Source organism: Populus alba, chromosome 5, assembly GCF_005239225.2.
Source record: "Populus alba chromosome 5, ASM523922v2, whole genome shotgun sequence".
NCBI classification, from domain to species: domain Eukaryota; kingdom Viridiplantae; phylum Streptophyta; class Magnoliopsida; order Malpighiales; family Salicaceae; genus Populus; species Populus alba.
Genome location: NC_133288.1, coordinates 8,777,531 through 8,804,763, shown reverse-complemented (window position 1 = coordinate 8,804,763; position 27,233 = coordinate 8,777,531). Strand labels below are relative to the sequence as shown.

Sequence of the window (27,233 nt, the reverse complement as noted above, 5' to 3'; positions counted from 1 at the left end):
TATTATCACATCAAAATAATACAAAAACATCAAGAATATTAATTTGAATTCAAAAAAATAAAATTCAATTTTTTTTTTTTAAAGTATTTTTGAAAGGCAAAAACAAAACATGCTTTAATAAGAAAATTCGAACCCAACCTCAAATGAAAAATAATTATCATCACCCAAACTTTTGTACAATATATAAAATCCCATTAATTTACTTCCTCTTTACCATATAAAAAAAAATTAAATAAGAGAAAAGAAAAGAAATCTAAAGAGGCAAAAAAAATAAAAATTCAAAATATCTGGCAGCCTAGCAAAACCCAATAACGTTGGGTTTATATTGAGCTGCTATTTTTTTTAAAATTTATTTTTTATATCATCACATCAAAAGATATTAATTTGAAGTAAAGTAAAACATAAAAAAAAAAATTCAAATGTTTTTTTTGAAGAATTTTTTGATACGCCAAAAACAAACATGCTTTAATAAGAAAATTCAACTACGTAACGTGAAATGAAAAACAATTATCATCACCCAATTTGTATATAATATAAAAAAATTCACATCAATTTATTTCCTCTTTATAGTATGAAAAAAATTCAATTAGAGAAAAGAAAAGAAACTTAAAGAGGAAAAAAAATACAATTGGAAATATTTTAAAAGGAAAAAATTAAAGGGAAAGAAATTAGTTGCCAATGTATTGGGCACTAGTATGCTATGCACTATTCATGATGCTACTGTAAAAAATATTTTATATGAAAATAGTGATGATGCAAATATATTTCGTGCTTTTAACCCAAGTCATGCATTTTTACATTTGAAATTTTTTTTGTTATGGACCCACTGCTAAACGCAGATGAATATACTAATTATTATATTATTACATAATAGTTATTTGTTTTAGGAATAGGGCCAAAGATCGAGAACTTTAATTCCCAGTATATGTCGTCGAGTTTCTTGAGCGATGGTTCCATCATCCCTTTACAACCTAGTCTTGTGGAAGAGTCTTTGCACAATCATGAGGTCTAATGAAGAATCCTATGGTCTATGGAAGACTTATACAAAGCATCAGAGATGCCATTCTTTGATTGGATCAAAGAAATCTCATAACTTTTCCTATATGATCAAATGAAAGGGGTCAGAGCCATACGAGAAAAAGCTTAACTTGAACTTAAAAGCCCAAAAATTGAAATTTTGCATTTCAATCGTCTAATTCTAGCTTGATTATAGCTTACAGATGTTGGGTCTGGCTGCTAAGCCAGATCCATCACTTTTTAAAAGTGATTTGGATTTGACTGCCTAGTCAGACTTATTAATGTTTGGTTTGGTTACCAAGCCAGCCCCCAACAACTTTTGGTACAGAAAACAAAAAAAAAAAACAACGCCCTCTAACACCACTTTTTGACTAAAAAATAACAAAGACAACACCTCCGTAGTGCTTAAGTGTCATCCATAGTGCAAAAATTCTATGTTTATAGGTGGTTATTGGGTTTGGCGTTAAAGCGAGACCCAAGATCATTGGGTCTGGCTACCAAGCGTCACCCAGCAGCTTTTGGAATCCCAAAGAGAAAAGACAACGTCCACCTAGTGTTGCACAGTACCCAATAGCATTGGGCATGACTGCCTAGCAAGACCTAATAACGGTGGGTGTGGCTGTCAAGCTAGATTCAATAGCTTTTGGCACAATAAATAGAAAAGACAACGCTTTCCAGCAACATTTTTTAACAAAAAAACAGCAAAGACAACGTTCTTATGGTGCTATAATATCATCTACAGTGCAAACATTTTATACCTATAATATAGTTATAGTGCAATGAGTCTATTTCCATAATAAATACACAATATTTGTTCCATGCATTTTAAAATGTAGTATAATAATAATAATAATAATAATAATAATTAATAATTAATATTATTTCTTTTTCTCTACATCAGCAAATCTTACCACTACTATTTTGAGGTCTATTACATAACAGTACACATGGCTACTTGAGAAAACATGTCCTTCACATCTCAACCCATGAAAAATCCCTGTTAAGGACCACCACCCTTAGTCAATCCTAATGGGATTTATATGATGAACTACAATAATATAGATAAGCGAGTTAAGAAATATGTTTTAATCATTATTACTTCAATATTGTTATCCCTTGCAAACACCGATATCCATCTTACATTCAATATTAAATTAATATTGCGATTGTAATTTAAATTATCATTATAAAATGATAATGTATGGACACGTTGTTTAAGCTAATTAATTTTCATTCACTAAATTTCACACACACACACACACATATATATATTCAATTTTCAGTGCTTATGCCATTATAGATGGGTATTTTTCCATTAATATGAAATAGGCATTGACGAGAATGTCGGTGTTGATCAAACCCACACTAATCATCCATGAAATGACAGTTAATAGAAAACTACCTCCTAAATATGACTTTTTTATATGATTTAGTTTTACTTGATCGGTTAAAAAAAAAAAAAAAATCCTAAATGAGTGTTAAAAAGCATTGGATAATGACATTGAAAAAACAAGGAAAATAAAGAAAAAGAAAGGTTGAATTGAAAAAAAATAAAAAATAGGAGCTTCATTGTTCATAAACAATAAAACTCCATTAACTTTCTTAAATTTTTAAGTTAATTAAAATCAATTGTCCAGATCTAGGGTAGAGATTAAAATTATGAAATATTTAAGGAGAAAGTTGTAATTTTCTTTTAACTTGCTTCCATCAATGTTTCTCCTGTTTAGAAAGATAGATAAATAGCTAGAAATTATTTGTAATATAGAGACAAAAGCCTATTTTTATCTGTCTTGACAATCAAATGTGTTTTCCTCCCTTGTGTCTCCATTTATTCTGTCTTGAAACAACAAGAAATTGTTATATCTTCACTGTGTGAAAATATTAGCTAATAAAAACTACCTTTATGCACCAGAATTATTAATCTTGTTATTGGAAAAAAGCTAGAAAGCAGGGGGCAAGAACTTGCATGGAAACAAGAAGTTTTGGCTCCTTAGTTCAGTATAATTTGGTCAGTATAAAAGCATAATTGGCTCTGCACGATCTTAGCTTTGCCCAAGCCGTGCAGGGGACTTGGCAAGCGCAAAAACTTTTTGTCGCCAGCCTTGTGTTTCACGCCCCATGGTGAAATAATAGAAGCATACTGCGAAGTAACAAGCCCAGTCTGTATTCTGTCTTCCCATATCGCAGAAAAAACAAAGGGCAGAAGCAGGAACGCACTATAAAAGAAAGCTTACTAGCCCTGAATCAATCATACCTTTCTCGGCCTTTTGGCTAAGATCAAGTGTAGTATCTGTTCTTATCAGTTTAATATCTGATACGTGAGCCAATGGCTCACACGATATTAAATTTATTTATTTAGGGGGAGAGTCCATCACAGTAGCTTGCTACTGGGGCTCTTGAGAGCGTCGCCTTTGCGCTGCACTATAGCATTGGCCTGGCGCACCCCACCAACTCAAGTACCCAAAGCTTTGATTTGTAGTGTGTGAGGTTTCAATGAATTCTATCTTTTGATCCGATCATTGGACTTCACTCAAATTTTTACAGGAGTTTTTAAAAGCTATTTTCTCTATGTTAAACACTGTGTCACTGCGCAGGCCGTCAAATCTATAGATATAGAAAATCTCATTGATGCCTCTAATTTCAGCAGTTTTTATGATTTTCCTTGACAATTCTGGATTTGAGAGCCCTTGGCTAGTGTAAATTCGTAATACTGTAGAAAATATTATATATGATCTATGGGTTACCCTGCAGACATAACGAAGCATGAATATGAGGCTTCAAAAGCCCCATATAACAACAGAATGATGGTCCAAAAGTATTTCTAGTGGAACCTACCTCCAGTCAGATTTGATGCATTTTAAAAGGTCATGTGAGAGCTTTGGTAGCGCAACCAAGTACTACCGAGTTACTGAAACTTTGCACCATCTTCTGGCTGTCAGTGTTAACAAATTCCTTAAGGAGAAATACATGCAAAGTATAAAATTCTCCTAATCATGTTTTTGAGAGATGCACCTTTATTTTTAAATGCATATGAACTTGTCTCAATAAAGCATTTATAGAAACAAAAAATTTCTATCAATCAAAATTTCACCATGTGTTATTTTTTATTATTATTATTTTACCTAAAAAAGTTAGTATAAAACTATTAGTAGACTTTCATCTTCAACACTACCCAACCCAATCAAAATTACTAGACCCATTGAGAGAGACAGAGAGAGATCAAGTTATCTATCTTTACACACACACACATGTATACGTGTGTGTGTGTTTTCCTCCCTTGTGTCTCCATTTATTCTGTCTTGATCAAACAACAAGAAATTGTTATATATCTTCATCGTGTGAGAATATTAGCTAAAAACTACCTTTATGCACCAGAATTATAAATCTTGTTTTGGCTCCTTAGTTCAGTATAATTTGGTCAATATAAAAGCATAATCGGCTCTGCACTCTTAGCTTTGCCCAAGACTAAGAGAGCACATCATTCTCCGCCGTGCAGGGGACTTGGCAAGCGCAAAAACTTTTTGTCGCCAGCCTTGTGTTTCACGCCCCTTGGTGAAATAATAGAAGCATATTGCGAAGTAACAAGCCCAGTCTGCATTCTGTCGTCCCATATAGCAGAAAAAACAAAGGGCACAAGCAGGAGCGCACTATAAAACAAAGCTTACTAGCTCTGAGTCAGTCATACCTTTCTCGGCCTTTTGGCTAAGATCAAGTGTAGTATCTGTTCTTATCAGTTTAATATCTGATACGTGGGCCGATGGCTCACACGATATTAAATTTATTTTTTTAGGGGGAGGGACCATCACAGTAGCTTGCTACTGGGGCTCTCGATAGTCGCCTTTGCGCTGTACTATAGCATTGGCCTGGCGCACCCCACCAACTCTAGTTCCATTGTTTTAACTTGTAGTTTGTGCGGGTTCTATGCTTGTCTGGGTTCTTCATGTTTCTGTAACTAATTGCAGACTAGAATGATACAGAGAACAAATCCAATGCTTTGATTTGTAGTTTGTGATGGATCGACTGAAAGCAAGTCATTGATGGTTGGGAGACAGTAAAGTTCTTTACTTTGAACTTCATCCCCCAACTCATGTTCAGGAACTTCTTGGAACACACACCTCTATGCTGCTTTTTTTCTTTCGATGTTTATTTAGGTGCTTCTCTTTACCTGTTTGTGTTTTTCTTATTGATTTTATGGTATTTTGCTGACTATTAAACCCTCTTTTTCCTATTCCTGAAATCAAAGATCTTGCCATAATCTTGACAATGGTGTAAGTGTGGAGAAGGAGGAAATTCTTGGGGCAGTCCTACCCTATATATATTGTTTTTTCTTAGATTGTTAATTTTGAGGGGGACCCTTTACGATTAGCTTGAGAATGGTTAACAATCTCTGTTATTTGACTACTGATAAGCAAACAGCCTAGAAGAGGCCATGGCCATTGTTAACAGAAAATAGATAATGATTTTAACTCTCTCAATCCTCATGCTGCCATTGGAACCTGTCTTGCATGTTCATTATCTTAGAGACTTGTCTGTGAATGGGGGTTTTTGTTGACATTTTCAAACATGTAACGTTTCCTCTATTATTACCACATCTGATATAACATGCATAGTTTTTCTTATCTACTTTTTCTTTAGAATATTGAACGACTCACCACTACGTCGTTATATACTGAAGGACCAGACAGGGTAGGAAAATCGGACAAAGGTGGTCTCCTACAACATTGTAATAACCACCTCAATCTGAATCCCACATCGAAATATTTACCAGGAGCCGAGTCCCAAACTAGTATAAAACTAAAAGATCCTGCTGGTTATTAATTATCTTTGCGCTTGGGGCAATGACGCAGCTAGTGAGGTTCTAACCGAGGCGCGTCAATTGCTGGTTGAAAACTATTTCCAAACCCCCTCTTTGGCCTAGGTCTTGCCTAGGCCATCGAGAATTTCTGGAAGGGCTCCCTCCGGGGTAAGGCCCGTGCATTTACAAGTTCAATTATTAAATTTTTAAAACTTCAGTAGATTTGGATGAAGGTAATGTAATGTAGTTCTCAAATGTAATGGTAGTATCGGCGGATCACACCACATGAGCAGTTGTAGAAATTCCAAGTTCAAGAAGTAGAAACTGGACCCCATTATAATATTGTAGGAGCATTACCAATTGCTTTATACTTTGCTTTTTCAGAAGACCAACCAAAAATATGTTGACTAGGAGGCCCACCAAATGCTATTAGATCTTGCTAAAACTATTGAATCCTAACAAACCAGATCCAATAATATTTTTTGATTAAAAAAAACAAAAAAACAACTCCTGCTAGTGCTATAATATTGTCCATAGTGCAAACATTTTGTTTACAATGTGGTTCATAGTGTAATTAATCTATGTCCACAACCAGCAAAGGCCCAACGCTATTGGGCCCTCCTAAAAAGTTGGGTCTGGCTTCCCAAGCCTGACCCAAGATTTGGTGGATTTGACTGTGAGCCAGATCCAATAGTGGCAGGTTTGGCAACCAAAGCCAGACTTAGCAGCTTTTGGCATAACAAACAGAAAAGACAATGCTTTTTTATATTATCACATCAAAATAATACAAAAAACATCAAGAATATTAATTTGAATTCAAAAAAATAAAATTCAATTTTTTTTTAAAGTATTTTTGAAAGGCAAAAACAAACATGCTTTAATAAGAAAATTCGACCCAACCTCAAATGAAAAATAATTATCATCACCCAACTTTTGTACAATATATAAAATCCCATTAATTTACTTCCTCTTTACCATATAAAAAAAATTAAATAAGAGAAAAGAAAAGAAATCTAAAGAGGCAAAAAAAAATAAAATTCAAAATATCTGGCAGCCTAGCAAAACCCAATAACGTTGGGGTTATATTGAGCTGCTATTTTTTTTTTTAAAATTTATTTTTTATATCATCACATCAAAAGATATTAATTTGAAGTAAAAGTAAAAACATAAAAAAAAAAAATTTCAAATGTTTTTTTGAAGAATTTTTGATACGCAAAAACAAACACATGCTTTAATAAGAAAATTCAACTACGTAACGTGAAATGAAAAACAATTATCATCACCCAATTTGTATATAATATAAAAAAATTCACATCAATTTATTTCCTCTTTATAGTATGAAAAAAAAATTCAATTAGAGAAAGAAAAGAAACTTAAAGAGAAAAAAATACAATTGGAAATATTTTAAAAGGAAAAAATTAAAGGGAAAGAAATTAGTTGCCAATGTATTGGGCACTAGTATGCTATGCACTATTCATGATGCTACTGTAAAAAATATTTTATATGAAAAATAGTGATGATGCAAAATATATTTCGTGCTCTTTAACCCAAGTCATGCATTTTTACATTTGAAATTTTTTTTGTTTATGGACCCACTGCTAAACGCAGATGAATTATACTAATTATTATATTATTACATAATAGTTATTTGTTTTAGGAATAGGGCCAAAGATCGAGAACTTTAATTCCCATAGTATATGTCGTCGAGTTTCTTGAGCGATGGTTCCATCATCCCTTTACAACCCTAGTCTTGTGGAAGAGTCTTTGCACAATCATGAGGTCTAATTTAAGAATCCTATGGTCTATGGAAGACTTATACAAAGCATCAGAGATGCCATTCTTTGATTGGATCAAAGAAATCTCATAACTTTTTCCTATATGATCAAATGAAAAGGGGTCAGAGCCATACGAGAAAAAGCTTAACTTGAACTTAAAAGCCCAAAAAATTGAAATTTTGCATTTCAATCGTCTAATTCTAGCTTGATTATAGCTTACAGATGTTGGGTCTGGCTGCTAAGCCAGATCCATCACTTTTTAAAAGTGATTTGGATTTGACTGCCTAGTCAGACTTATTAATGTTTGTTTGTTAACCAAGCCAGCCCCCAACAACTTTGGTACAGAAAACAAAAAAAAAAAAACAACGCCCTCTAACACCACTTTTTGACTAAAAAATAACAAAAGACAACACCTCCGTAGTGCTTAAGTGTCATCCATAGTGCAAAAATTCTATGTTTATAGGGTGGTTATTGGGTTTGGCGTTAAAGGCGAGACCCAAGATCATTGGGTCTGGCTACCAAGCGTCACCCAGCAGCTTTTTGGAATCCCAAAGAGAAAAGACAACGTCCACACTAGTGTTGCACAGTACCCAATAGCATTGGCATGACTGCCTAGCAAGACCTAATAACGGTGGGTGTGGCTGTCAAGCTAGATTCAATAGCTTTTGGCACAATAAATAGAAAAGACAACGCTTTCCAGCAACATTTTTTAACTAAAAAACAGCAAAGACAACGTTCTTATGGTGCTATAATATCATCTACAGTGCAAACATTTTATACCTATAATATAGTTATAGTGCAATGAGTCTATTTCCATAATTAAATACACAATATTTGTTCCATGCATTTTAAAATGTAGTATAATAATAATAATAATAATAATAATAATAATAATTAATATTATTTCTTTTTCTCTACATCAGCAAATCTTACCACTACTATTTTGAGTCTATTACATAACAGTACACATGGCTACTTGAGAAAACATGTCCTTCACATCTCAACCCATGAAAAAATCCCTGTTAAGGACCACCCACCCTTAGTTCAATCCTAATGGGATTATATGATGAACTACAATAATATAGATAAGCGAGTTAAGAAATATGTTTAATCATATTACTTCAATATTGTTATCCCTTGCAACACCGATATCCATCTTACATTCAATATTAAATTAATATTGCGATGTAATTTAAATTATCATTATAAAATGATAATGTATGACACGTTGTTTAAGCTAATTAATTTTCATTCACTAAATTTCACACACACACACACATATATATATCAATTTTCAGTGCTTATGCCATTATAGATGGGTATTTTTCCATTAATATGAAATAGGCATTGACGAGAATGTCGGTGTTGATCAAACCCACACTAATCATCCATGAAATGACAGTTAATAGAAAACTACCTCCTAATATGACTTTTTATATGATTTAGTTTACTTGATCGGTTAAAAAAAAAAAAAAAACCTAAATGAGTGTTTAAAAAAGCATTGGATAATGACATTGAAAAAAACAAGGAAAATAAAGAAAAAGAAAGGTTGAATTGAAAAAAAAATAAAAAATAGGAGCTTCATTGTTCATAAACAATAAAACTCCATTAACTTTCTTAAATTTTTAAGTTAATTAAAATCAATTGTCCAATCTAGGGTAGAGATTAAAATTATGAAATATTTAAGGAGAAAGTTGTAATTTTCTTTTAAACTTGCTTCCATCAATGTTTCTCCTGTTTAGAAAGATAGATAAAATAGCTAGAAATTTATTTGTAATATAGAGACAAAAGCCTATTTTTATCTGTCTTGACAATCAAATGTGTTTTCCTCCCTTGTGTCTCCATTTATTCTGTCTTGAAACAACAAGAAATTGTTATATCTTCACCTGTGTGAAAATATTAGCTAATAAAAACTACCTTTATGCACCAGAATTATTAATCTTGTTATTGGAAAAAAGCTAGAAAGCAGGGGGCAAGAACTTGCATGGAAACAAGAAGTTTTGGCTCCTTAGTTCAGTATAATTTGGTCAGTATAAAAGCATAATTGGCTCTGCACGATCTTAGCTTTGCCCAAGCCGTGCAGGGGACTTGGCAAGCGCAAAAACTTTTTGTCGCCAGCCTTGTGTTTCACGCCCCATGGTGAAATAATAGAAGCATACTGCGAAGTAAACAAGCCCAGTCTGTATTCTGTCTTCCCATATCGCAGAAAAAAACAAAGGGCAGAAGCAGGAACGCACTATAAAAGAAAGCTTACTAGCCCTGAATCAATCATTACCTTTCTCGGCCTTTGGCTAAGATCAAGTTAGTATCTGTTCTTATCAGTTTAATATCTGATACGTGAGCCAATGGCTCACACGATATTAAATTTATTTATTTAGGGGGAGAGTCCATCACAGTAGCTTGCTACTGGGGCTCTTGAGAGCGTCGCCTTTGCGCTGCACTATAGCATTGGCCTGGCGCACCCCACCCAACTCAAAGTACCCAAAGCTTTGATTTGTAGTGTTGTGAGGTTTCAATGCTCCCGCTGCATCTTTAGATGATTTGATTTTTGGGTTTTCATTCTTCAGTGCAGACTAGAATGATTTAGAAAACTAATCGAAAAGAAGAGAATCCAATCTGTCTCCAAGAATCTTTAGAGTGGAAATCAAAGGATTTTGATGATTTAATTTATGTGCTACTCGTATAATTCCCAAAAAAAATTTATGCTACTCGTAACTGTTATGGAATTGCTTAGGCTCCTCTACAGTTGGAGGCACCCTTGCTGGCCAAGAGATATTTACAATTTTCCCTTCAAGTGTAATGAACCATGCAACTTGGCCACTTATTTTTAATGAATGGGTTCAGAGGAAAACTGAAGGCTACGAAGATACTGGAATCAACGATCTGGTTCCTGTTCTGTAAAAGAGAAAAGAAAATGAAGTTTGGGAAACACTCCATGTTGTAGCTGAAATCATTTCAAAGAAAATAAAAGTAATGTATTGATTTGTTAACTTCACGCATAAGTGAATATTACAGCATGGAATTCAAATCAGATCGTGATATATGTCTCATGCTTGTCGGGTCTAGACACTGTGATTTCAAGTCATCGCGGCTTTTCAAAAGCTGCTATGTTTGATGATGAATTGTAGTCAAACATACAATAACAAGTAATTTTAAGTAACCAGATGTTTTTTGAATCTTTATAATTAATGAGATATATCCTTGGCAAATTATATGGATAACCTAACACTAGTGGGATGGTCTATACTCAAGAGAAGATCTAGTCACATCAGATTAAAATAACTCAAAAAAACCTCAACTTTTAATCTGACTATAGAATTATACTTAAATTTTTTATAGGAATTTTCGGTAGGTTATTTTCCCAACATTATAAACCTCTGCGTCGCTATGCAAGCTGTTACCTAAAAATCTCATTGATGTCCCTTGTTATGGTGGTTTTTATGATTTTCCTTGGCAATTCTTATTGAGTTGCATATTATATATGTCCACATTGAAGCCAGCAGTACAGTTCTATTCTCAAGCAATGCATGCAACAAATATACATCCTCAGCATCAACAGTAACGGAGCTGGCATTTGTTAACTTCTGGTGCAAGCCACAGTAAAGGAGCTGGCATCTGTTAAAGCTGTTGGGAGTTAGTTACAGCTGTTAGGAGTTAGTTTAAAAACAGTTATACGAGTTTGTTATTTCTGTTAAATTAACTGTTGCTTAGTCTGTTAAGCATTTTTGTCTATATATACAGTGTAATAGACAGTAATTGATTTAATTAAGTAATCAAAGCGAAATATTCAGCTTCAATCTTCTCAATCTCAGTTTTCGAATATGTATCAGAGCATTTTCTCTGAATTTTTTTTTCCGCATCTTCAAAGTCTCTTTATCTTCCTCTTTCTCTTTTCTGCATTCTCTATTTTTCCCTACAATGGCAGTCAACACCAGTCCTCCATCAGAAATGATTCTTCCAATCCCTTCTTCTTGCATCATGGGGACAAAGTTTTGCCTGGCGCCCAATTTGATGATCGTCTCAAAAACTTCTCAATGGTGAAAACTACCAATTCATGGAAGAGGGCGATGATGATGGCTTTAACAGCCCAAGAACAAACTCAGCTTTGTCAATGGCACTTTGCCTAAACCATCTGATCCCTATGATGCCTCAAGGATTAGCGTGGAGACTCGTTGCAACAACATGGTCCTCTCATGGCTACTCAACTCTGTTCTCAACAGAGATTGCTAACAGATATCATCTACATTGATGATGCTTCTGAGATATGGAATGACCTTCAGGATCGTTTTCTCAGCACAAATGGACCACGGTATCTTTCAGCTCCAGAAAATCCATCTCATGTTTATCACAAGAAAACAATTCTGTAAGTTCATTATTTTACTACTATGAAAGGACTATGGGATGATGATTAGGAAATCATCAGCCAATCCCTTGCTGCACATGGCGCTTTGAAAACTATCCTGTCTTATCATCATCAACAACAAGTTTATCAGTTTCTTGATGGGATTAAATGAAAGTTATTCACATGTTAGGGGGTCAAATTCTGCTAATTGATCCGCTACCTTCAATCAATAAGGTTTTCTCACTTGTCATCCAAGAAGAGAGGCAACGTATGATTTCTTCATCAAGCCTCTCATTCAATCAGAACACTACTGCGTCTTACTTACAAAGACCTTGTCTCCAACTCGCTTTGCTCCCGTAACAAATCTTTTCATATTCGAAAGATAGACCTATATGTTCTCACTGTGGGATTTCTGGTCATACTGTTGAGAAATGTCTATAGAATTCACGGCTTTCCACCTGGTTATAAATTTAACAGAGGCAAGAATGCACCTCCTAGTGCTAACCAAGTTTCTAGCAGCAATACCCTCAGCTTTCCTATTACTTATGAGCAATAGTCAGCAGCTCTTTAACATGTTCAAGCCATCCATCTCAGAACATGACTCATCTGTCAATCAAGTTTCCTCGTGCTGTGGTATCATCTGAACCCAGAGAATCAGAGGTGCACATGCAAGGTGAAAGTATAACAAGTGCAGTGGTTCTTTCACTACAATTCAATAATCTACATTTCACACATTCTGTCTTTTGCATCATCTTTGCCTTTAACTTCACAGGATTCCATCACAAACTCTACCAAAACCTCTTGGATCATTGATACTGGTGCTACAGATCACATGATCTGTTCTGTGCAATTATTTTCAAGTATTACTTCTGTCATTTCCAAATCTGTGAAACTGCCTAATGGTCAATATGCATCTGTCACTCACATTGGCACAATTAAAATTTCAGACTCTCTCATTCTAACAGATGTACTTTGCATCCCTTCCTTTTCCTTCAACTTAATATCTGTTAGCAAATTGATTAAGAATCTCCATTGTTGTGTCATCTTCTTATCACAATTTTGTTTTTGTTCAGCACCTTACAAGCTGGAAAACGATTGGTGTGGGTAAAGAAGCTGGAGGTTTTATATCATTTGCTGCACAATCCAGTTTCTGTTTTACCTAGGAATTCTGTTTCTTTCCATTCTGCAGATTCTATGTCCAATAATGCTGTCACTGCTTTCACTTCTAAAGCTTCTCTGTGAACTTTGTTAATGAAAGCTTGTGGCACTATAGATTAGGCCATCCTCCAACTTTCCTTTAAGATTGCTTTCTCATGTAATTCCTCAGATTTCACATGAATCAAATAAGAATTGTCACATCTGTCCATTGGCCAAACAACATCGTCTTTCTTTTCCCCACAGCACATCCATCTCCACAAAACCTTTTGACTTAATCCATTGTGACATTTGGGGGCCTTTTTCCACAAAATCTCTCACTGGCTCATCCTATTTTTTGACCATTGTTGACGATCATACAAGATTTACATGATTCACCTTTTTAGAAAATAAAGCTCAGACCAGAACTCACATTCAAACTTTCTTCAATCTGGTTGAAACACAATTCAATACTAAGATCAAATGCTTACGGTCAGACAATGGAGTCGAGTTTGATATGAACACTTTCTATGCCTCCAAGGGTGTTGTTCATCAACTTAGCTGCGTTGAAACCCCACAGCAAAACTCCATTGTTGAGCGCAAACACCAGCATATTTTAAATGTAGCTAGATCCATTCGGTTTCAGTCACATTTACCTCTACAATTTTGGGGAGACTGTGTTCTTACAGCCGTGCATTTAATCAATAGAATTCCTACTCCTATACTACACAATAAATCTCCCTATGAACTCTTGTTCAAATCTTCTCCATCCTATTCTCATTTACGTGTATTTGGTTGTCTCTGCTATGCCAGCACTCTTCTTCGAAAATCGCCATAAGTTTGATCCTAGAGCTAAGCCCTGCATATTTCTTGGTTATCCCCTGGGAATGAAAGGTTACAAATTATATGATTTACATCTCAATTCCTTGTTTGTTTCCAGAAATGTTGTGTTCCACGAAAATGTATTTCCTTTTGCTCTTAGGCAGCCTACATCCCATAATGCTTCTGCATTACCTCTGCCTATTCCAATACAAGACTCAGCTATTACTTCACTTGATCCCTTCCATATCAATTCTCTTCCCTTAAACAGTATCACCACTTCACCTTCCAGCTCAAGCCCCATACATTGTCCTTCAGAACATGATACACCATCTGCTACAGAAATTACCCCACAACCACATAGAAAGTCTTCTCGGGTAAAACACACACCTGGATACCTGCATGACTATCATTGTCATATTGCAACCTCCACTTCAGCTCCTGCACCTTCGTCTACAGCTTCAGGTATTTCTTATCCTCTTTCTTCAGTTCTTTCCTATAATCATCTTTCCTCCACTCACAAATCCTTTAGTCTTTCTGTATCTGCACTTGTTGAACCTACCTCATATACTCAAGCTGTTAAGCATGAGGCATGGCGTGAGGCTATGGATAAAGAGATCACAGCACTTGAACAAAATAATACATGGACCATTGTTGATCTTCCTGCTTCAAAGCATGTTATCGGGTGTAAATGGGTTTACAAAGTCAAACTCCACTCTGATGGGACTTTGGAACGATTTAAAGCTCGGCTAGTTGCCAAGGGATACAACCAGTGTGAGGGATTGGATTACTACGAGACCTTTTCTCCTGTGGCTAAACTCACGACTGTAAGAACTCTTTTAGCAGTCGCAGCCGCCAAGCAGTGGGATCTTCGTCAGTTGGATGTCAATAATGCCTTCCTTCATGGGCAATTGGATGAGGAGGTCTACATGTCTTTGCCTCCTGGATTTGCTAGACAGGGGGAGTCCAAAGTATGCAAGTTGCACAAGTCAATCTATGGGTTAAAGCAGGCCTCCCGGCAATGGTTTGCAAAATTTTCTTCTGCTCTGCTCGAATTTGGATTCATGCAATCCAAAGCTGATTACACTTTATTTACTCGCACTTTGGAAGGTTCATTCATTGCCTTGCTTGTCTATGTTGATGACATTATTGTGGCCAGTAATAACTCGGCTGAGGTTTCAGGATTTATCACCTTACTTAATGATAGATTTAACTCAAAAGATCTTGGGAAATTGAAATATTTCCTTGGTTTAGAGATTGCCCGCAGTGAACTTGGAATCTCTGTCTGCCAAAGAAAATATGCACTGGAAGTCCTTGAAGATACTGGTATGTTGGCTTCCAAACCGGTGCAATTTCCAATGGAACCTAATGTGAAATTATCTAAAGACTCTGGCCAATTCTTAGATAATCCTACTGCCTACAGACGGCTTGTTGGGAGGTTACTCTACCTCACCATCAGCAGACCTGACATCTCATTTGCAGTGCAAGTCCTCAGTCAGTTTATGGACAAACCCAGAATTCCTCATTTAACTGCAGCAACTAGAGTCCTGCGATACATTAAAGCATCTCCAGCTCAAGGATTGTTCTTTTCAGCTAACTCTAGTTTACAAATGAAGCATTCTGTGATTCTGACTGGGCCGGTTGTGTTGATACCAGAAGATCAGTCACTGGCTATTGCGTTTTTCTTGACAACGCATTGATATCTTGGAAATCAAAGAAACAGACCACTGTTTCCAGGTCTTCTGCTGAGGCTGAGTACAGAGCCATGGCATCAACCTGTTGTGAGATTGTATGGCTTCGTCATCTTCTTCAAGACCTACAGGTTTCTCCTCACACTACACTCCTTTATTGTGACAGCAAAGCTGCTCTTCACATTGCAGCTAACCCTGTCTATCACGAGCGTACCAAACACATTGACATTGATTGTCATGTGATTCGCGAAAAGCTTCAGTCAGGCATTTTGCGCACCTTTCATGTTTCATCCAAACATCAGCTCGCTGATATATTCACTAAGGCTCTTGGCTTCTCTCTTTTTCATCCTTTACTGTCCAAGATGAGTCTTCACAACATATATTCTCCCTGATTTTGTTTGCGTCTCATCTTGAGGGGGAGTATTGAGTTGCATATTATATATGTCCACATTGAAGCCAGCAGTACAGTTCTATTCTCAAGCAATGCATGCAACAAATATACATCCTCAGCATCAACAGTAACGGAGCTGGCATTTGTTAACTTCTGGTGCAAGCCACAGTAAAGGAGCTGGCATCTGTTAAAGCTGTTGGGAGTTAGTTACAGCTGTTAGGAGTTAGTTTAAAAACAGTTATACGAGTTTGTTATTTCTGTTAAATTAAACTGTTTGCTTAGTCTGTTAAGCATTTTTTGTCTATATATACAGTGTAATAGACAGTAATTGATTTAATTAAGTAATCAAAGCGAAATATTCAGCTTCAATCTTCTCAATCTCAGTTTTCAATAATTCTTGGTTTGGGAGCCCTTGGCTATCGTAAATTCTCTGTAACACTCTAGAAAATATTATATACGCTCTATGGGGTTATCCCTGCAGACATAACGAAGCATGAATATGAGGTTTAGAAGCCCTATATAACAACAGAATCATGGTCCAAAAGTACTTCCAGTGTAACCTACCTCCAGTCAGATTTGATGCACTTCAAAAGGTCACGTGGGAGCTTTGGTAGCGCTCCCATGCTACCATGTATTACCGAGTTACTGAAACTTTTGCGCCATCTCCCGGCTGTCACTGTTAACAAATTTCTTAAAGAGAAATATATTCAAAGTATAAAATCCTTCCAATTATATTTTTAAGACATGATTATTTATTTTTAAATGTAAATGAATTTATCTCGATAAAATATCTATAGAAGTAAGAAAATTTCTGCCTATCAAAGAAAAAATAGTACAACTATTAGTATATTTTCGTTCTTCAACATTACCCACCCAATCAAAATTACTAAAACCATTGAGAGAGAGAGAGAGAGAGAGAGAGAGATCACTCTTACGAGTCAAGTTCACATGAAAGGAAAAGGTGCCGTATAGATAATGCAAGATGCGCTTTACTGCCAACCAAGGAATGTTAGTGGGAGAATGCTTGAATTCGACTATATATGAACGTGTTATCTATTGTATTATGGTCCACTATACAAAGCCAACTAAGTTGTCTATCTTTACATATATATGTGTGTGTCTATGTTTTCCATTTATTGTGTCTTGATCAAACAACAAGAAATTGTTTTATCTTCATCGTGTGAGAATATTAGCTAAAAACTACCTATAAGCACCAGAATTATTAATCTTGTTGTTGGAAAAAACTGAAGGATCGATGAGCTAGAAAGCAGGGGGCAAAAAATTGCATGGAAATAAGAAGTTTTGGCTCCTTGGTTCAGTGTAATTTGGTCAATATAAAAGCATAATTGGCTCTGAACTCTTACCTTTGCCCAAGCCGTGCAGGGGAGGACTTGGCAAGCACAACTTTTTGTCGCCAGCCTTGTGTTTCACGCACCTTCGTGAAATAATAGAAGCATATTGAGCCCAGTCTGTATTCTGTCGTCCCATATCGCAGAAACAACAAAGGGCACAAGCAGGAGAACACTATAAAAGATAGCTTAATAGCCCTGAATCAATCATACCTTTCTCGGCCTTTTGGCTAAGATCAAGTGTAGTATCTGTTCTTATCAGTTTAATATCTGATACGTGGGCCAATGGCTCACACGATATTAAATTTATTTGTTTAGGGGGAGGGTCCATCACAGTAGCTTGCTACTGGGTCTCTCGAGCGTCGCCTTTGCGCTGCACTATAGCATTGGCCTGGCGCACCCCACCAACTCAAGTACCCATAGCTTTGATTTGTAGTGTGTGAGGTTTCAATGCTCCGCTGCATCTTAAATGATTTGATTGTTGGGGTTTCTCATGCTTCAGTAAACAAATGCAGACTGGAATGACTTGGAAAAATACTTCCAATGTGAGAATCGTTTACAAGTAGACTTGAGTTATTGTCTTTCTTCATCAATGTGATGTAACCGAGTTTGTTCTTTTATGTAAATTGTTCGTTTATTTTTTTAGGAGTTTGATTAGCCGTTGATGCAATGAGTGACATTTACTTCTTCCAAACCAAATTACAGAATCCTATAAAATTGAAAAAGATTTTCCAAGAATCAAACCATTTATCAGAATCAGCACCGGTAATGGCATCCTTATATTAGGAGTTTGATTAGCATGTTCACACTCATATTCTATCATTGTTTAAAATTCTTAAATACTTTGTACTTATGCTTAAGATCATCATGGATATATATAATTCAAAGTAGTCTTGGTCTTGTGAATCTCAGAATCAAAGTTAACCCTCTTTATTTACCCAATATTTACTATGATCACATAGAAGATTTCTCTTGCTCAACTTATAATCAAAGTTAGTCCTAGTCACTCATGTGTCCCAGCAGTATCATATGCCACAACATGGTTAGAATCGAATCTAACATAGATACAAGGAAACTACGTACAATATATCCAATTAATGTAACACCCTACAGCATATATAGGTTCGGCAAAATTTTCTGCCCTCATGGTAACAAGTGCACCTTTGCAAACTTGCATAACTTCAACTTCAACAAAAGTACTTTTACGTACCTTATTACCAAGAATACCAGAGAAATCTAACTTCTCTTTATTTTAGAAAAATGCGTGACATTAGTAAATGTCTTAACAAGGTTGTTAAAATCGCGATTCAACTCGTAAAATCGTACGTTTTTACAAGTTAATATAGGCTTCACGTGCTAAATCGCTCCTAAAACTCAAAAATCAGTAAAATCGGGTCGAAATCAGATAAAATCGTTAAAATCGGGTGAAATCGCATAAAATCGTGATTTCACCACCGATTGAACGAGTTTGCCCGTAGGAAATAAAAATTCAATGTTTCTACCAGGTGTCGCCTGCCTATTGGCTTTAACATATCAAATGCAATTAAGAAATTCACCGAATCAGTCTTTTCTCTTCTCTTCACGTTCACAAGTCACGTTCTCAGAACATCAAAATCCCTAAACAAAAATTAATCCCATCATCGACGGCGTTCTTTGCACCAGCCACTGTGAGAATCGGCGTCCACACAGCAACAATGGTCAACTTCTAAGTGCGTAGTCTGTTTCCAAGCTTTGATAAGCGAGTCAAGCTTTCTCATCTCAGGAACAAGTTGACTAAGGCGATGGGGCATGTCCGATCTTCCAATCGTTGATCTAGTTGAAAATGAGCAAATGAAATTTCTCTGTAAATAAGGAAAGAAAGGCTAGTCCTACTGACACTGAACCTGGCTGGCCCCCCCCTCCAATCCCTCGGCTGAACCTTCTGAGGTCGTGATGACTTTCCGCGGGTCTCTCGTCGAAATGAGAAGCTACCGAAACAGCGGTTGGTGTGCAGTCAACTACGTCGAACCTCATTCTGTCCCCTTAATTAGGAATTCTAAAGATTTCTCTTTGATTTTTATAGGTGAATCAGGTTTTCTGTGTAATTTGAGGAGATTCGTTTGCTAATTGTTTATGAATGGGTCTGTGAATGGGTTTGCAGCGTTTGCTAATTGTTTGTGAATGGGTCTGTGAATGGGTTTGCTAATTGAATTTCAATTTTGTTAAATTTGTTAGTGAATTTGTTTTGATAACAATTGGAGGAAACTACAATAACACTCCCAAGTTGGGAGTCCCAACAAAGACTTTTAGACCTATAACAGCAACAATGGACTTTGAATGTCAAGTTCAAGTAGTAGGTGATGGCCTTCAATGCAGGCTAAAGTCTCATTTAGTTGCTAAAAAGTAATTTCTTTTATAAAAAGTGAGAGTGAATTTGTCTGTGAATCTCAGTTCAATGAAAACCAGTGAGGTTCATGCCACCACTGTGAGTAGGGGTTGCTCCATTAATAAAATTGGAGAATGCTTTGAAGAGACCGAAATGGAGTCGGAGATCAGTAGGAGAAAATCAGGGAAGAAGGTACCGGCCTTATTAGCTGGAGGTGTATTGATGTGTTGTGGTTTTTTCAGGGAACCGAGAATCATTGTAGTTGAATGACTTGTTCTATTTTAAAATAATAGAAGATATTTTTTAAGATGTTTGAACTATATATGGATTTTTATTTGAAGCATGAATTTTTTTTTAATATATTTTAAAATTTCTTATGATTTTACAATTTGTTTTTATGATCCGAGTTTATATACAGCTTTCCGTGCCGTGTTAAATTCGTGATTTTAACGACCTTGATTTTAACTACTCTATCATATATTTTGATCCAAACAATCCCAACTCAAACAATCTTTATAAGAGAATTATCACCTATCAAAATAACAATGTGTAAACCACCTCAATCTGAATCCCACGTCGAAAATCTGACAGGGTAGGAAATCTGACACAGGCGGTGGTCACCTACAACAATGTATAAACCACCTCAATCGGAATCCCACATCGCAATATTTACGAGGAGCCAAGTCCCAAGCTAGTATAAAAATAAAAGTTCCTGCTGGTTGTTAACTATCTTTGCGCTTGGGGCAATGACGCAGCTAGTGAGGTTCTAACCGAGGCGCGTCAATTGCTGGTTGAAAACTATTTCCAAACCCCCTCTTTGGCCTAGGTCATGCCTAGGCCTTTGAGAATTTCTGGAAGGGCTCCCTCCGGGGTAAGGCCCTGCATTTCTAAGTTCAAATTATTAACTGTTAAAAATATTAATTCAGTAGATTTCATATGAATGCCTCCTCGTAAGGTATGAAGGTAAAGTTAATGTAATATAGTTCTAAATGTATAGTTAATGTCGGATCATTTGACTATAAATAGAGTACGTTTCATACATTGTATAATTTTCCATTGCTTTTCATTAGGTTTGGATTTGTGGTATTTCGATGAGGCTATCAAACAGGCTCAGTGTGTCTTTGAACACCCTGAAATGCCTTACAATTCTGAAATTTTGACGGATGACATGATGAAGACTGCTCAATTGGGGCACTTTATTATTTCATGAACAAAAATACTTGAGAGTTACGAAGTGAAAATGGATCTTCACATTTGCATGGAAAACTATTTGACCTCGTAAGTTATTACACCACAAAAGAGTTGTAGTAGAGATTTCGAGTTCAAGAAGTGGAAACTTGACCCATTATAATCATGTAGTAGCATTAACAGTGACCTTGTACTCTACCTTTGTAGAAGACTGAGCAACAATATGTTTTCCTTGGAATCAGGTTTCGATCAAGAAAAATAGTATAACTATTAGTAGATTTTCAGTCTTTAATACTACCAACCCAATCAGAATTACTAAACCAATTTAGAGAGAGAGAGAGAGAGAGAGAGAGAGATCACTCTTATGAGTCAATCTCAAATCACGGGATAAAATGCCATATAGATAGTGCAAGATACATTTAACTACGAATCAATGAATGTTAGTGGGAGAATGCACGTGATAAACATATATAATTTATATGCCTAACTATCTATTAAGTTTATCTATCGTTACTATATATATATATATATATATATAGACAAGCCCAGTCTGTATTCTGTCGTCCCATATCGCAGAAACAACAAAGGGCACAAGCAGGAGCGCACTATAAAAGAAAGCTTACTAGCCCTGGATCAATCATACCTTTCTCGGCCTTTTGGCTAAGATCAAGTGTAGTATCTGTTCTTATCAGTTTAATATCTGATACGTGGGCCAATGGCTCACACGATATTAAATTTATTTATTTAAGGGGAGGTTCCATCACAGTAGCTTGCTACTGGGTCTCTCGAGCGTCGCCTTTGCGCTGCACTATAGCATTGGCCTGGCGCTCCCCACCAATTCTAGTCAGATGTTTTGTTTTGTATTGTTTGAGGTTTCAATCATTTTATATGATTTGTCTTATTAAGATTTAATTGTTTCCATGTTGATTTAATTTTGTAGCATAATTAAATCAACAAAATCCTTTGATTTTCTACAAATTTCCTTTCAAGTGTACTGATCCATGCAACTTGGCCACTTATTTTGAATGATTGGGTTCAGAGAAAAACTGAAGGCTATGGAGATACTGGAATCAACGATCTGGTTCCTCTTCTGTAAAAGAGAAGAAAATGAAGTTTGGGAAACACTCCATGTTGTAGCTGAAATCATTTCAAAGAAAATAAAAGTAATGTATTGATTTGTTAACTTCACGCATAAGTGAATATTACAGCATGGAATTCAAATCAGATCGTGATATATGTCTCATGCTTGTCGGTCTAGACACTATTGATTCCAAGTCATCACGGCTTCTCAAAGCTGCTATGTGACGAGGAATTGATGTAATCAGGCTTGTGATTATGAGTGATTCTGAATAATTAGATGTGAGTCTGTCATAATTAGATAAGAATCTACCATAAATAGATTGTGTGGATAGCCTAGCAGAAGTATTCATGGAACAATGGGATATGTCTAGACCCACGAGGGGGTAGACCAGAATAATAGCTTAAAAGAACCTTAACTTTTGATCCGACCTTTAAACTACACTCAAATTTTTGTAAGAGTTTTTGAAGGCTATTTTCTCTACATTAGTCACTGTGTTGCTACATGTACTGTCGAATATTTAGATATAAAAAATCTCACTGATACTCCCAGTTTTGGCAATTTTTATGAGTTCCCTTGGCAATTCCGGATTTGGAAGCCCTTGGCTTGTGTAAATTCTCTATAATACTCTAGAAAATATTATCTATGATCTATAAGGTATCCTTGCAGACATAACGAAGCACGAATATGAGGCTTCGAAAGCCCTTTATAACAACAGAGAGTGTGTTTGGTATTGCGGTAGCTGTTGTGGTTATGGTTTGAAAAAAATTGTTTTTATAAAAAGTACTTTTAGTTGAGGTTGGCTTGAAAAAATAGATGTTTGGTTAAAACTGTGGTTAAATTGAGGTTAAAAAAAAATAATTTTTAATGTGTTTGGTTAAGAATGCTTTTGAAATTGAGGCTATAAAATAATTTTAAAAAAATATATATTAATATTAATAGTTTTTAATTTAAATTTTATGGATTTAACTATTGCTATTACATCATGAAATAAATCACACTTAAAAAAATTACTTTAATAAAAAACTATCTACAATTCCATTAAGTACAAAATTGATCCGACAAGAACTACAAAATTAGATAAAATATTATTCAGAAATAAAATTAAGATTACAGTATGAGTAAATTTAATTCACCTTAAACTAATTTAAAAAAAAAACAAAAAAAAATTATTGTTCACGTTCACGTGAACAGTGCAAGTGAAATAAATTAACTACACTGGTTAAAAAAAAAAAACCTATTTAGCGAGCAGTGGAGGCATGCTCCACTGTTCATTGAACAGTGGATGCATGCCTCCACTGTTTCAAAAAAAAACTGTTTGGTGAACAGTGGAGGCATGCTCCACTGTTCACTGAATAGTTGCATGCTGCGCAAAAAGCGGCAAATTGCTGCTTTCCATTTTCCTGAGTCTAAAACGCAATAAATTAAGGGACCCATGCATAGTGAACAACTTTTTTTTCTTAACCAAACACTGAGCCAATGCGTTTTATAAGAAACGTAACCTCTACCTCGTAGCCAAACAGGCTCAGAATCATGGTCCAAAAGTACTTCTAGTGTAATCTACCTCCAATCAGATATGATGCATTTCATAAGGTCATGTGAGAGCTTTGGTGGCGCTACCATGCTACCAAGTACTACCGAGTTACTAAAACTTTTGTGCCATCTTCAGGTTGTAGATGTTAACAAATTATTTAGAGAGAAATATATTCAAAGTATAAAATTCTTCCAATTATATTTCAAGACATGCTAACTTATTTTTAAACGCAAATGAACTTGTCTCGATGAGACATCTATAGAAGCAAAAATTTCTATCAATCAAAATTTAACCATGGGTCATTTTTTATTTTAGTTTTTACATAAAGGTTAAAATAAAATAAAAATAAATGATAAGAAAAATAAAAGGGCTTTTATATTTTTTTTTAGCCAATGAAAGGTTGACACATGAGATAAGTTCAAGATATCTTGTCATAATTGCAAGATTCCATCAATAAACATCGAACCAATAAAATAATATCATGTGCCATTGAAAAAAGGATTTGAGAGCCCCGTACAAACCTCTATAAATAGAAGGTCTTACCCTAGACAAGGGAAAAAAGAAAAAAAAAAAAGAAGGAGAATTCTTGGAGGTACAAAATTGTATTCAAGATAAGTTCTTCAAGTAAAGAAGCTTTCTCAAAAGCTTTCAAGCTTCCTTCATCTACGCTTGAAATCTACAAAGAACAAACCTTTGTTGGATTAAGCCTAAAGTCTCCATAAGAGTTCTTTAACAAACTATCTTCTTCAAAAGCTCTTAAGCCTCTTTTATTTATACTTGATGTCTACAAAAAATGAAGCTATGTTAGATCAAGTCTAAATACCTCAAAATAGTTCTTCAACAACATTTTGAAGATTAATTAAAGGTACTCTTCAAAGTATCAAATCACTGATTCTTGCTCGACAATACATGTCTAAATTCGTGTTCTTGCAAAGCATAAATCTTGGCTTGATTTAATAAGTCAAGTCAAGTCACCATATATCAAATCCAATAAAAAAAATTAAAGGATTATCTTATTCTTTTGAAAGAATGTTTTAGATAGAGGTTATGTTTTTAGGCACTGCCATTGATAAAAAATGAGATATCTGCCTTATGCGAGCTAAACCTAAGATCCACTTCATTATAATTTTAAACACTTTCAAATGTGAGATTTGCAACATCACTAGATTAATGACGGAAAAAAGTTTGATTTAAAAAAAATGAAAGAAGAAGAAACAAACAATACAGTCTTTTCAGATGAAAAAAAAAAAAAATATAAAGAAAAAAAAAAGAAACAATGAAATAGATTAAAGTAGTGTTAGGTTACTATTTTCAGATGTAAGAGACATAACAACTAAGATAAAGGGGACAAGACGAAAACAAATCAGTCGAAGATGGAGTTGGTTGATGAGGAAAAAGAAAGAATAAAATTGGAAAAATCTGATTTAATCTTGATATGTATAATCATCGAACTTCCAATGGTTAAAACTATGAAATATTTCTACACTCATCAAAATTATGTTAAAAAGGATTTGTAATCATCGTAGAAAATATAATAGATTACCAAGAAGATAATTTAATTAAATTATGATAAATTTCCTATGGTCTCTCATTCTCTCCCTTGTTTATATTTCTGTATTTGTTTTGTAAAAAAATTCTTCTATATTTTTTAGTTTTCAAATATAAAGGGGAAAATCTGTGAGTTAATTAAAATCAATTGTACAGATATGAACGGAAGGGCAGGGATTAAAATTAGCTAGAAATTATTTGTAATATAGAGACAAAAACCTATTTTTATCTGTCTTGAGAATCAAATGTGTTTTCCTCCCTTGTGTCTCCATTTATTCTGTCTTGATCAAACAACAAGAAATTGTTTTATCTTCATCGTGTGAGAATATTAGCTAAAAACTACATTTATGCACCAGAATTATTAATCTTGTTATTGGAAAAAACTGAAGGATGAGCTAGAAAGCAGGGGGCAAGAAATTGAATGGAAAGAGGAAGTTTTGGCTCCTCAGTTCAGTATAATTTGGTCAGTATAAAAGCATAATTGGCTCTGCACTCTTAGCTTTGCCCAAGCCGTGCAGGGGACTTGGCAAGCACAAAACTTTTTGTCGCCGCCCTTGTGTTTCACGCCCCTTGGTGAAATAATAGAAGCATATTGCGAAGTAACAAGCCCAGTCTGCATTCTGTCGTCCCATATCGCAGAAACAACAAAGGGCACAAGCAGGAGCGCACTATAAAAGAAAGCTTACTAGCCCTGTATCAATCATACCTTTCTCGGCCTTTTGGCTAAGATCAAGTGTAGTATCTGTTCTTATCAGTTTAATATCTGATACGTGGGCCAATGGCTCACACGATATTAAATTTATTTTTTTAGGGGGAGAGTCCATCACAGTAGCTTGCTGCTGGGGCTCTCGAGCGTCGCCTTTGCGCTGCACTATAGCATTGGCCTGGCGCACCCCCACCAACTCTAGTACCCAAAGCTTTGACTTGTAGTGTGTGATGTTTCAATGCTCTTCTGCATCTGTAGATGATTTGATTGTTGGGGTTTTTTATGCTTCAGTGCAAGACTAGAATGATTTTGAAAACTAATCGAAAAGAAGAGAATCCAATCTGTCTCCAAGAATCTTTAGAGTTGGAGATCAAAGGATTTTGTTGATTTAATTTATGCTACTCGTAGTAGAAAATCAAAGACTTGAAATGGGAGTGTAAAAGAATTACAGCTGGACAATTAGACACCCAACTTGTAATCGCAACGATCCAATTGCAAAAGTAGAGCTCTACCAACCGAACAATACCCTTCCGAGCCAAGTGGAGCATGAATGTAGTCAGATGCTACTATTATTTTCTTTTCTTTGGCGTGGCTAGGCCATCCTAGACTTGAACCAGAGACCTCGCCCGTGAAGTAAATCATCGCACCTATGGTCTAACCAATTGGGAGAGAATCAATAAATTCCTTTTTGGGGTATTGAATTTTTTTTTTTTTTTAAGGGAGAGTCCATCACAGTAGCTTGCTACTGGGGATCTCAAGCGTTGCCTTTGCACTTCATTGTAGCATTGGCTTGGTGCTTCCCACCAACTAGAATCCCAATGCTTTGATTTGTACTGTGTGAGGTTTCAATGCTCCGCTACATCCATTGTAGAAAATCAAAGACTTGAAATGGGAGTGTTAAAAAAAATTATAGACAACCAATTTGTAATCACAACGACCTAATTGCAAGAGCGCTCTACCACCCAAGCAATATCCCCTCGAGCCTAGTGGAGCTTTGTCCAATTAGTGTATCAACGTATAAGAAGATTCCATAATAAGAGAGATGAGGTAGCTGACCCGACAATATGACACATAAGTAAGAAGGATCAGTTCCAGCGGTCGGTGGAAAAGGAATAATCCTGTATGAAGGAGTTAAATGCTTCTTTTATTCTTTTTTTTTTTGGCGCAGCGAGGCCATCCTGGATTTGAACCAGAGACCTTGCCCGTGAAGTAAATAATCGCACCTATGATTCAACCAATTAGGAGTGAATCAATAGATTACTTTTCGGGAGTGATTCATCCTTCTTGAACGCAGCATACAACTCTCCAGTGTACGGCGCTCTCCAGGTGTGCTTATTCCCCCTTTTTTCCTTATCTTGACAAGTCTTTTTGAAATAGCTCTAATGAGAAGAAAAAAAAAGTGTTAAGAGGCCATCCGAGTCCTACCTTGAACACTCTAAGATCCTTTTTCAAACCTGCTCCCATTTCAAGTCAAGATATAGATAAATAGACACATCTCATT

At 35.5% G+C, this 27,233-nt stretch overlaps 8 non-coding genes across 8 annotated transcripts; all 8 read left to right on the top strand.

Annotated features, from left to right (window-relative positions):
* Nucleotides 1-3,267: 3,267 nt before the first annotated feature.
* Nucleotides 3,268-3,465, top strand: LOC118030077 (U2 spliceosomal RNA). Its single transcript, XR_004684260.1, has one exon. It is a non-coding gene; the product is annotated as a U2 spliceosomal RNA (small nuclear RNA).
* Nucleotides 3,466-4,698: 1,233 nt separating this feature from the next.
* LOC118030080 (U2 spliceosomal RNA) lies at nucleotides 4,699-4,894 on the top strand. Its single transcript, XR_004684263.1, has one exon. It is a non-coding gene; the product is annotated as a U2 spliceosomal RNA (small nuclear RNA).
* A 943-nt stretch (nucleotides 4,895-5,837) lies between these two features.
* On the top strand, nucleotides 5,838-5,988 carry LOC118030083 (U4 spliceosomal RNA). The gene has a single exon (XR_004684266.1). It is a non-coding gene; the product is annotated as a U4 spliceosomal RNA (small nuclear RNA).
* Nucleotides 5,989-9,858: 3,870 nt separating this feature from the next.
* On the top strand, nucleotides 9,859-10,054 carry LOC118030081 (U2 spliceosomal RNA). The gene has a single exon (XR_004684264.1). It is a non-coding gene; the product is annotated as a U2 spliceosomal RNA (small nuclear RNA).
* Nucleotides 10,055-17,522: 7,468 nt separating this feature from the next.
* Nucleotides 17,523-17,718, top strand: LOC118030087 (U2 spliceosomal RNA). The gene has a single exon (XR_004684270.1). It is a non-coding gene; the product is annotated as a U2 spliceosomal RNA (small nuclear RNA).
* A 2,688-nt stretch (nucleotides 17,719-20,406) lies between these two features.
* On the top strand, nucleotides 20,407-20,557 carry LOC118030086 (U4 spliceosomal RNA). Its single transcript, XR_004684269.1, has one exon. It is a non-coding gene; the product is annotated as a U4 spliceosomal RNA (small nuclear RNA).
* A 948-nt stretch (nucleotides 20,558-21,505) lies between these two features.
* Nucleotides 21,506-21,701, top strand: LOC118030074 (U2 spliceosomal RNA). Its single transcript, XR_004684258.1, has one exon. It is a non-coding gene; the product is annotated as a U2 spliceosomal RNA (small nuclear RNA).
* A 4,027-nt stretch (nucleotides 21,702-25,728) lies between these two features.
* On the top strand, nucleotides 25,729-25,924 carry LOC118030073 (U2 spliceosomal RNA). Its single transcript, XR_004684257.1, has one exon. It is a non-coding gene; the product is annotated as a U2 spliceosomal RNA (small nuclear RNA).
* The last annotated feature ends 1,309 nt before the right edge of the window (nucleotides 25,925-27,233 follow it).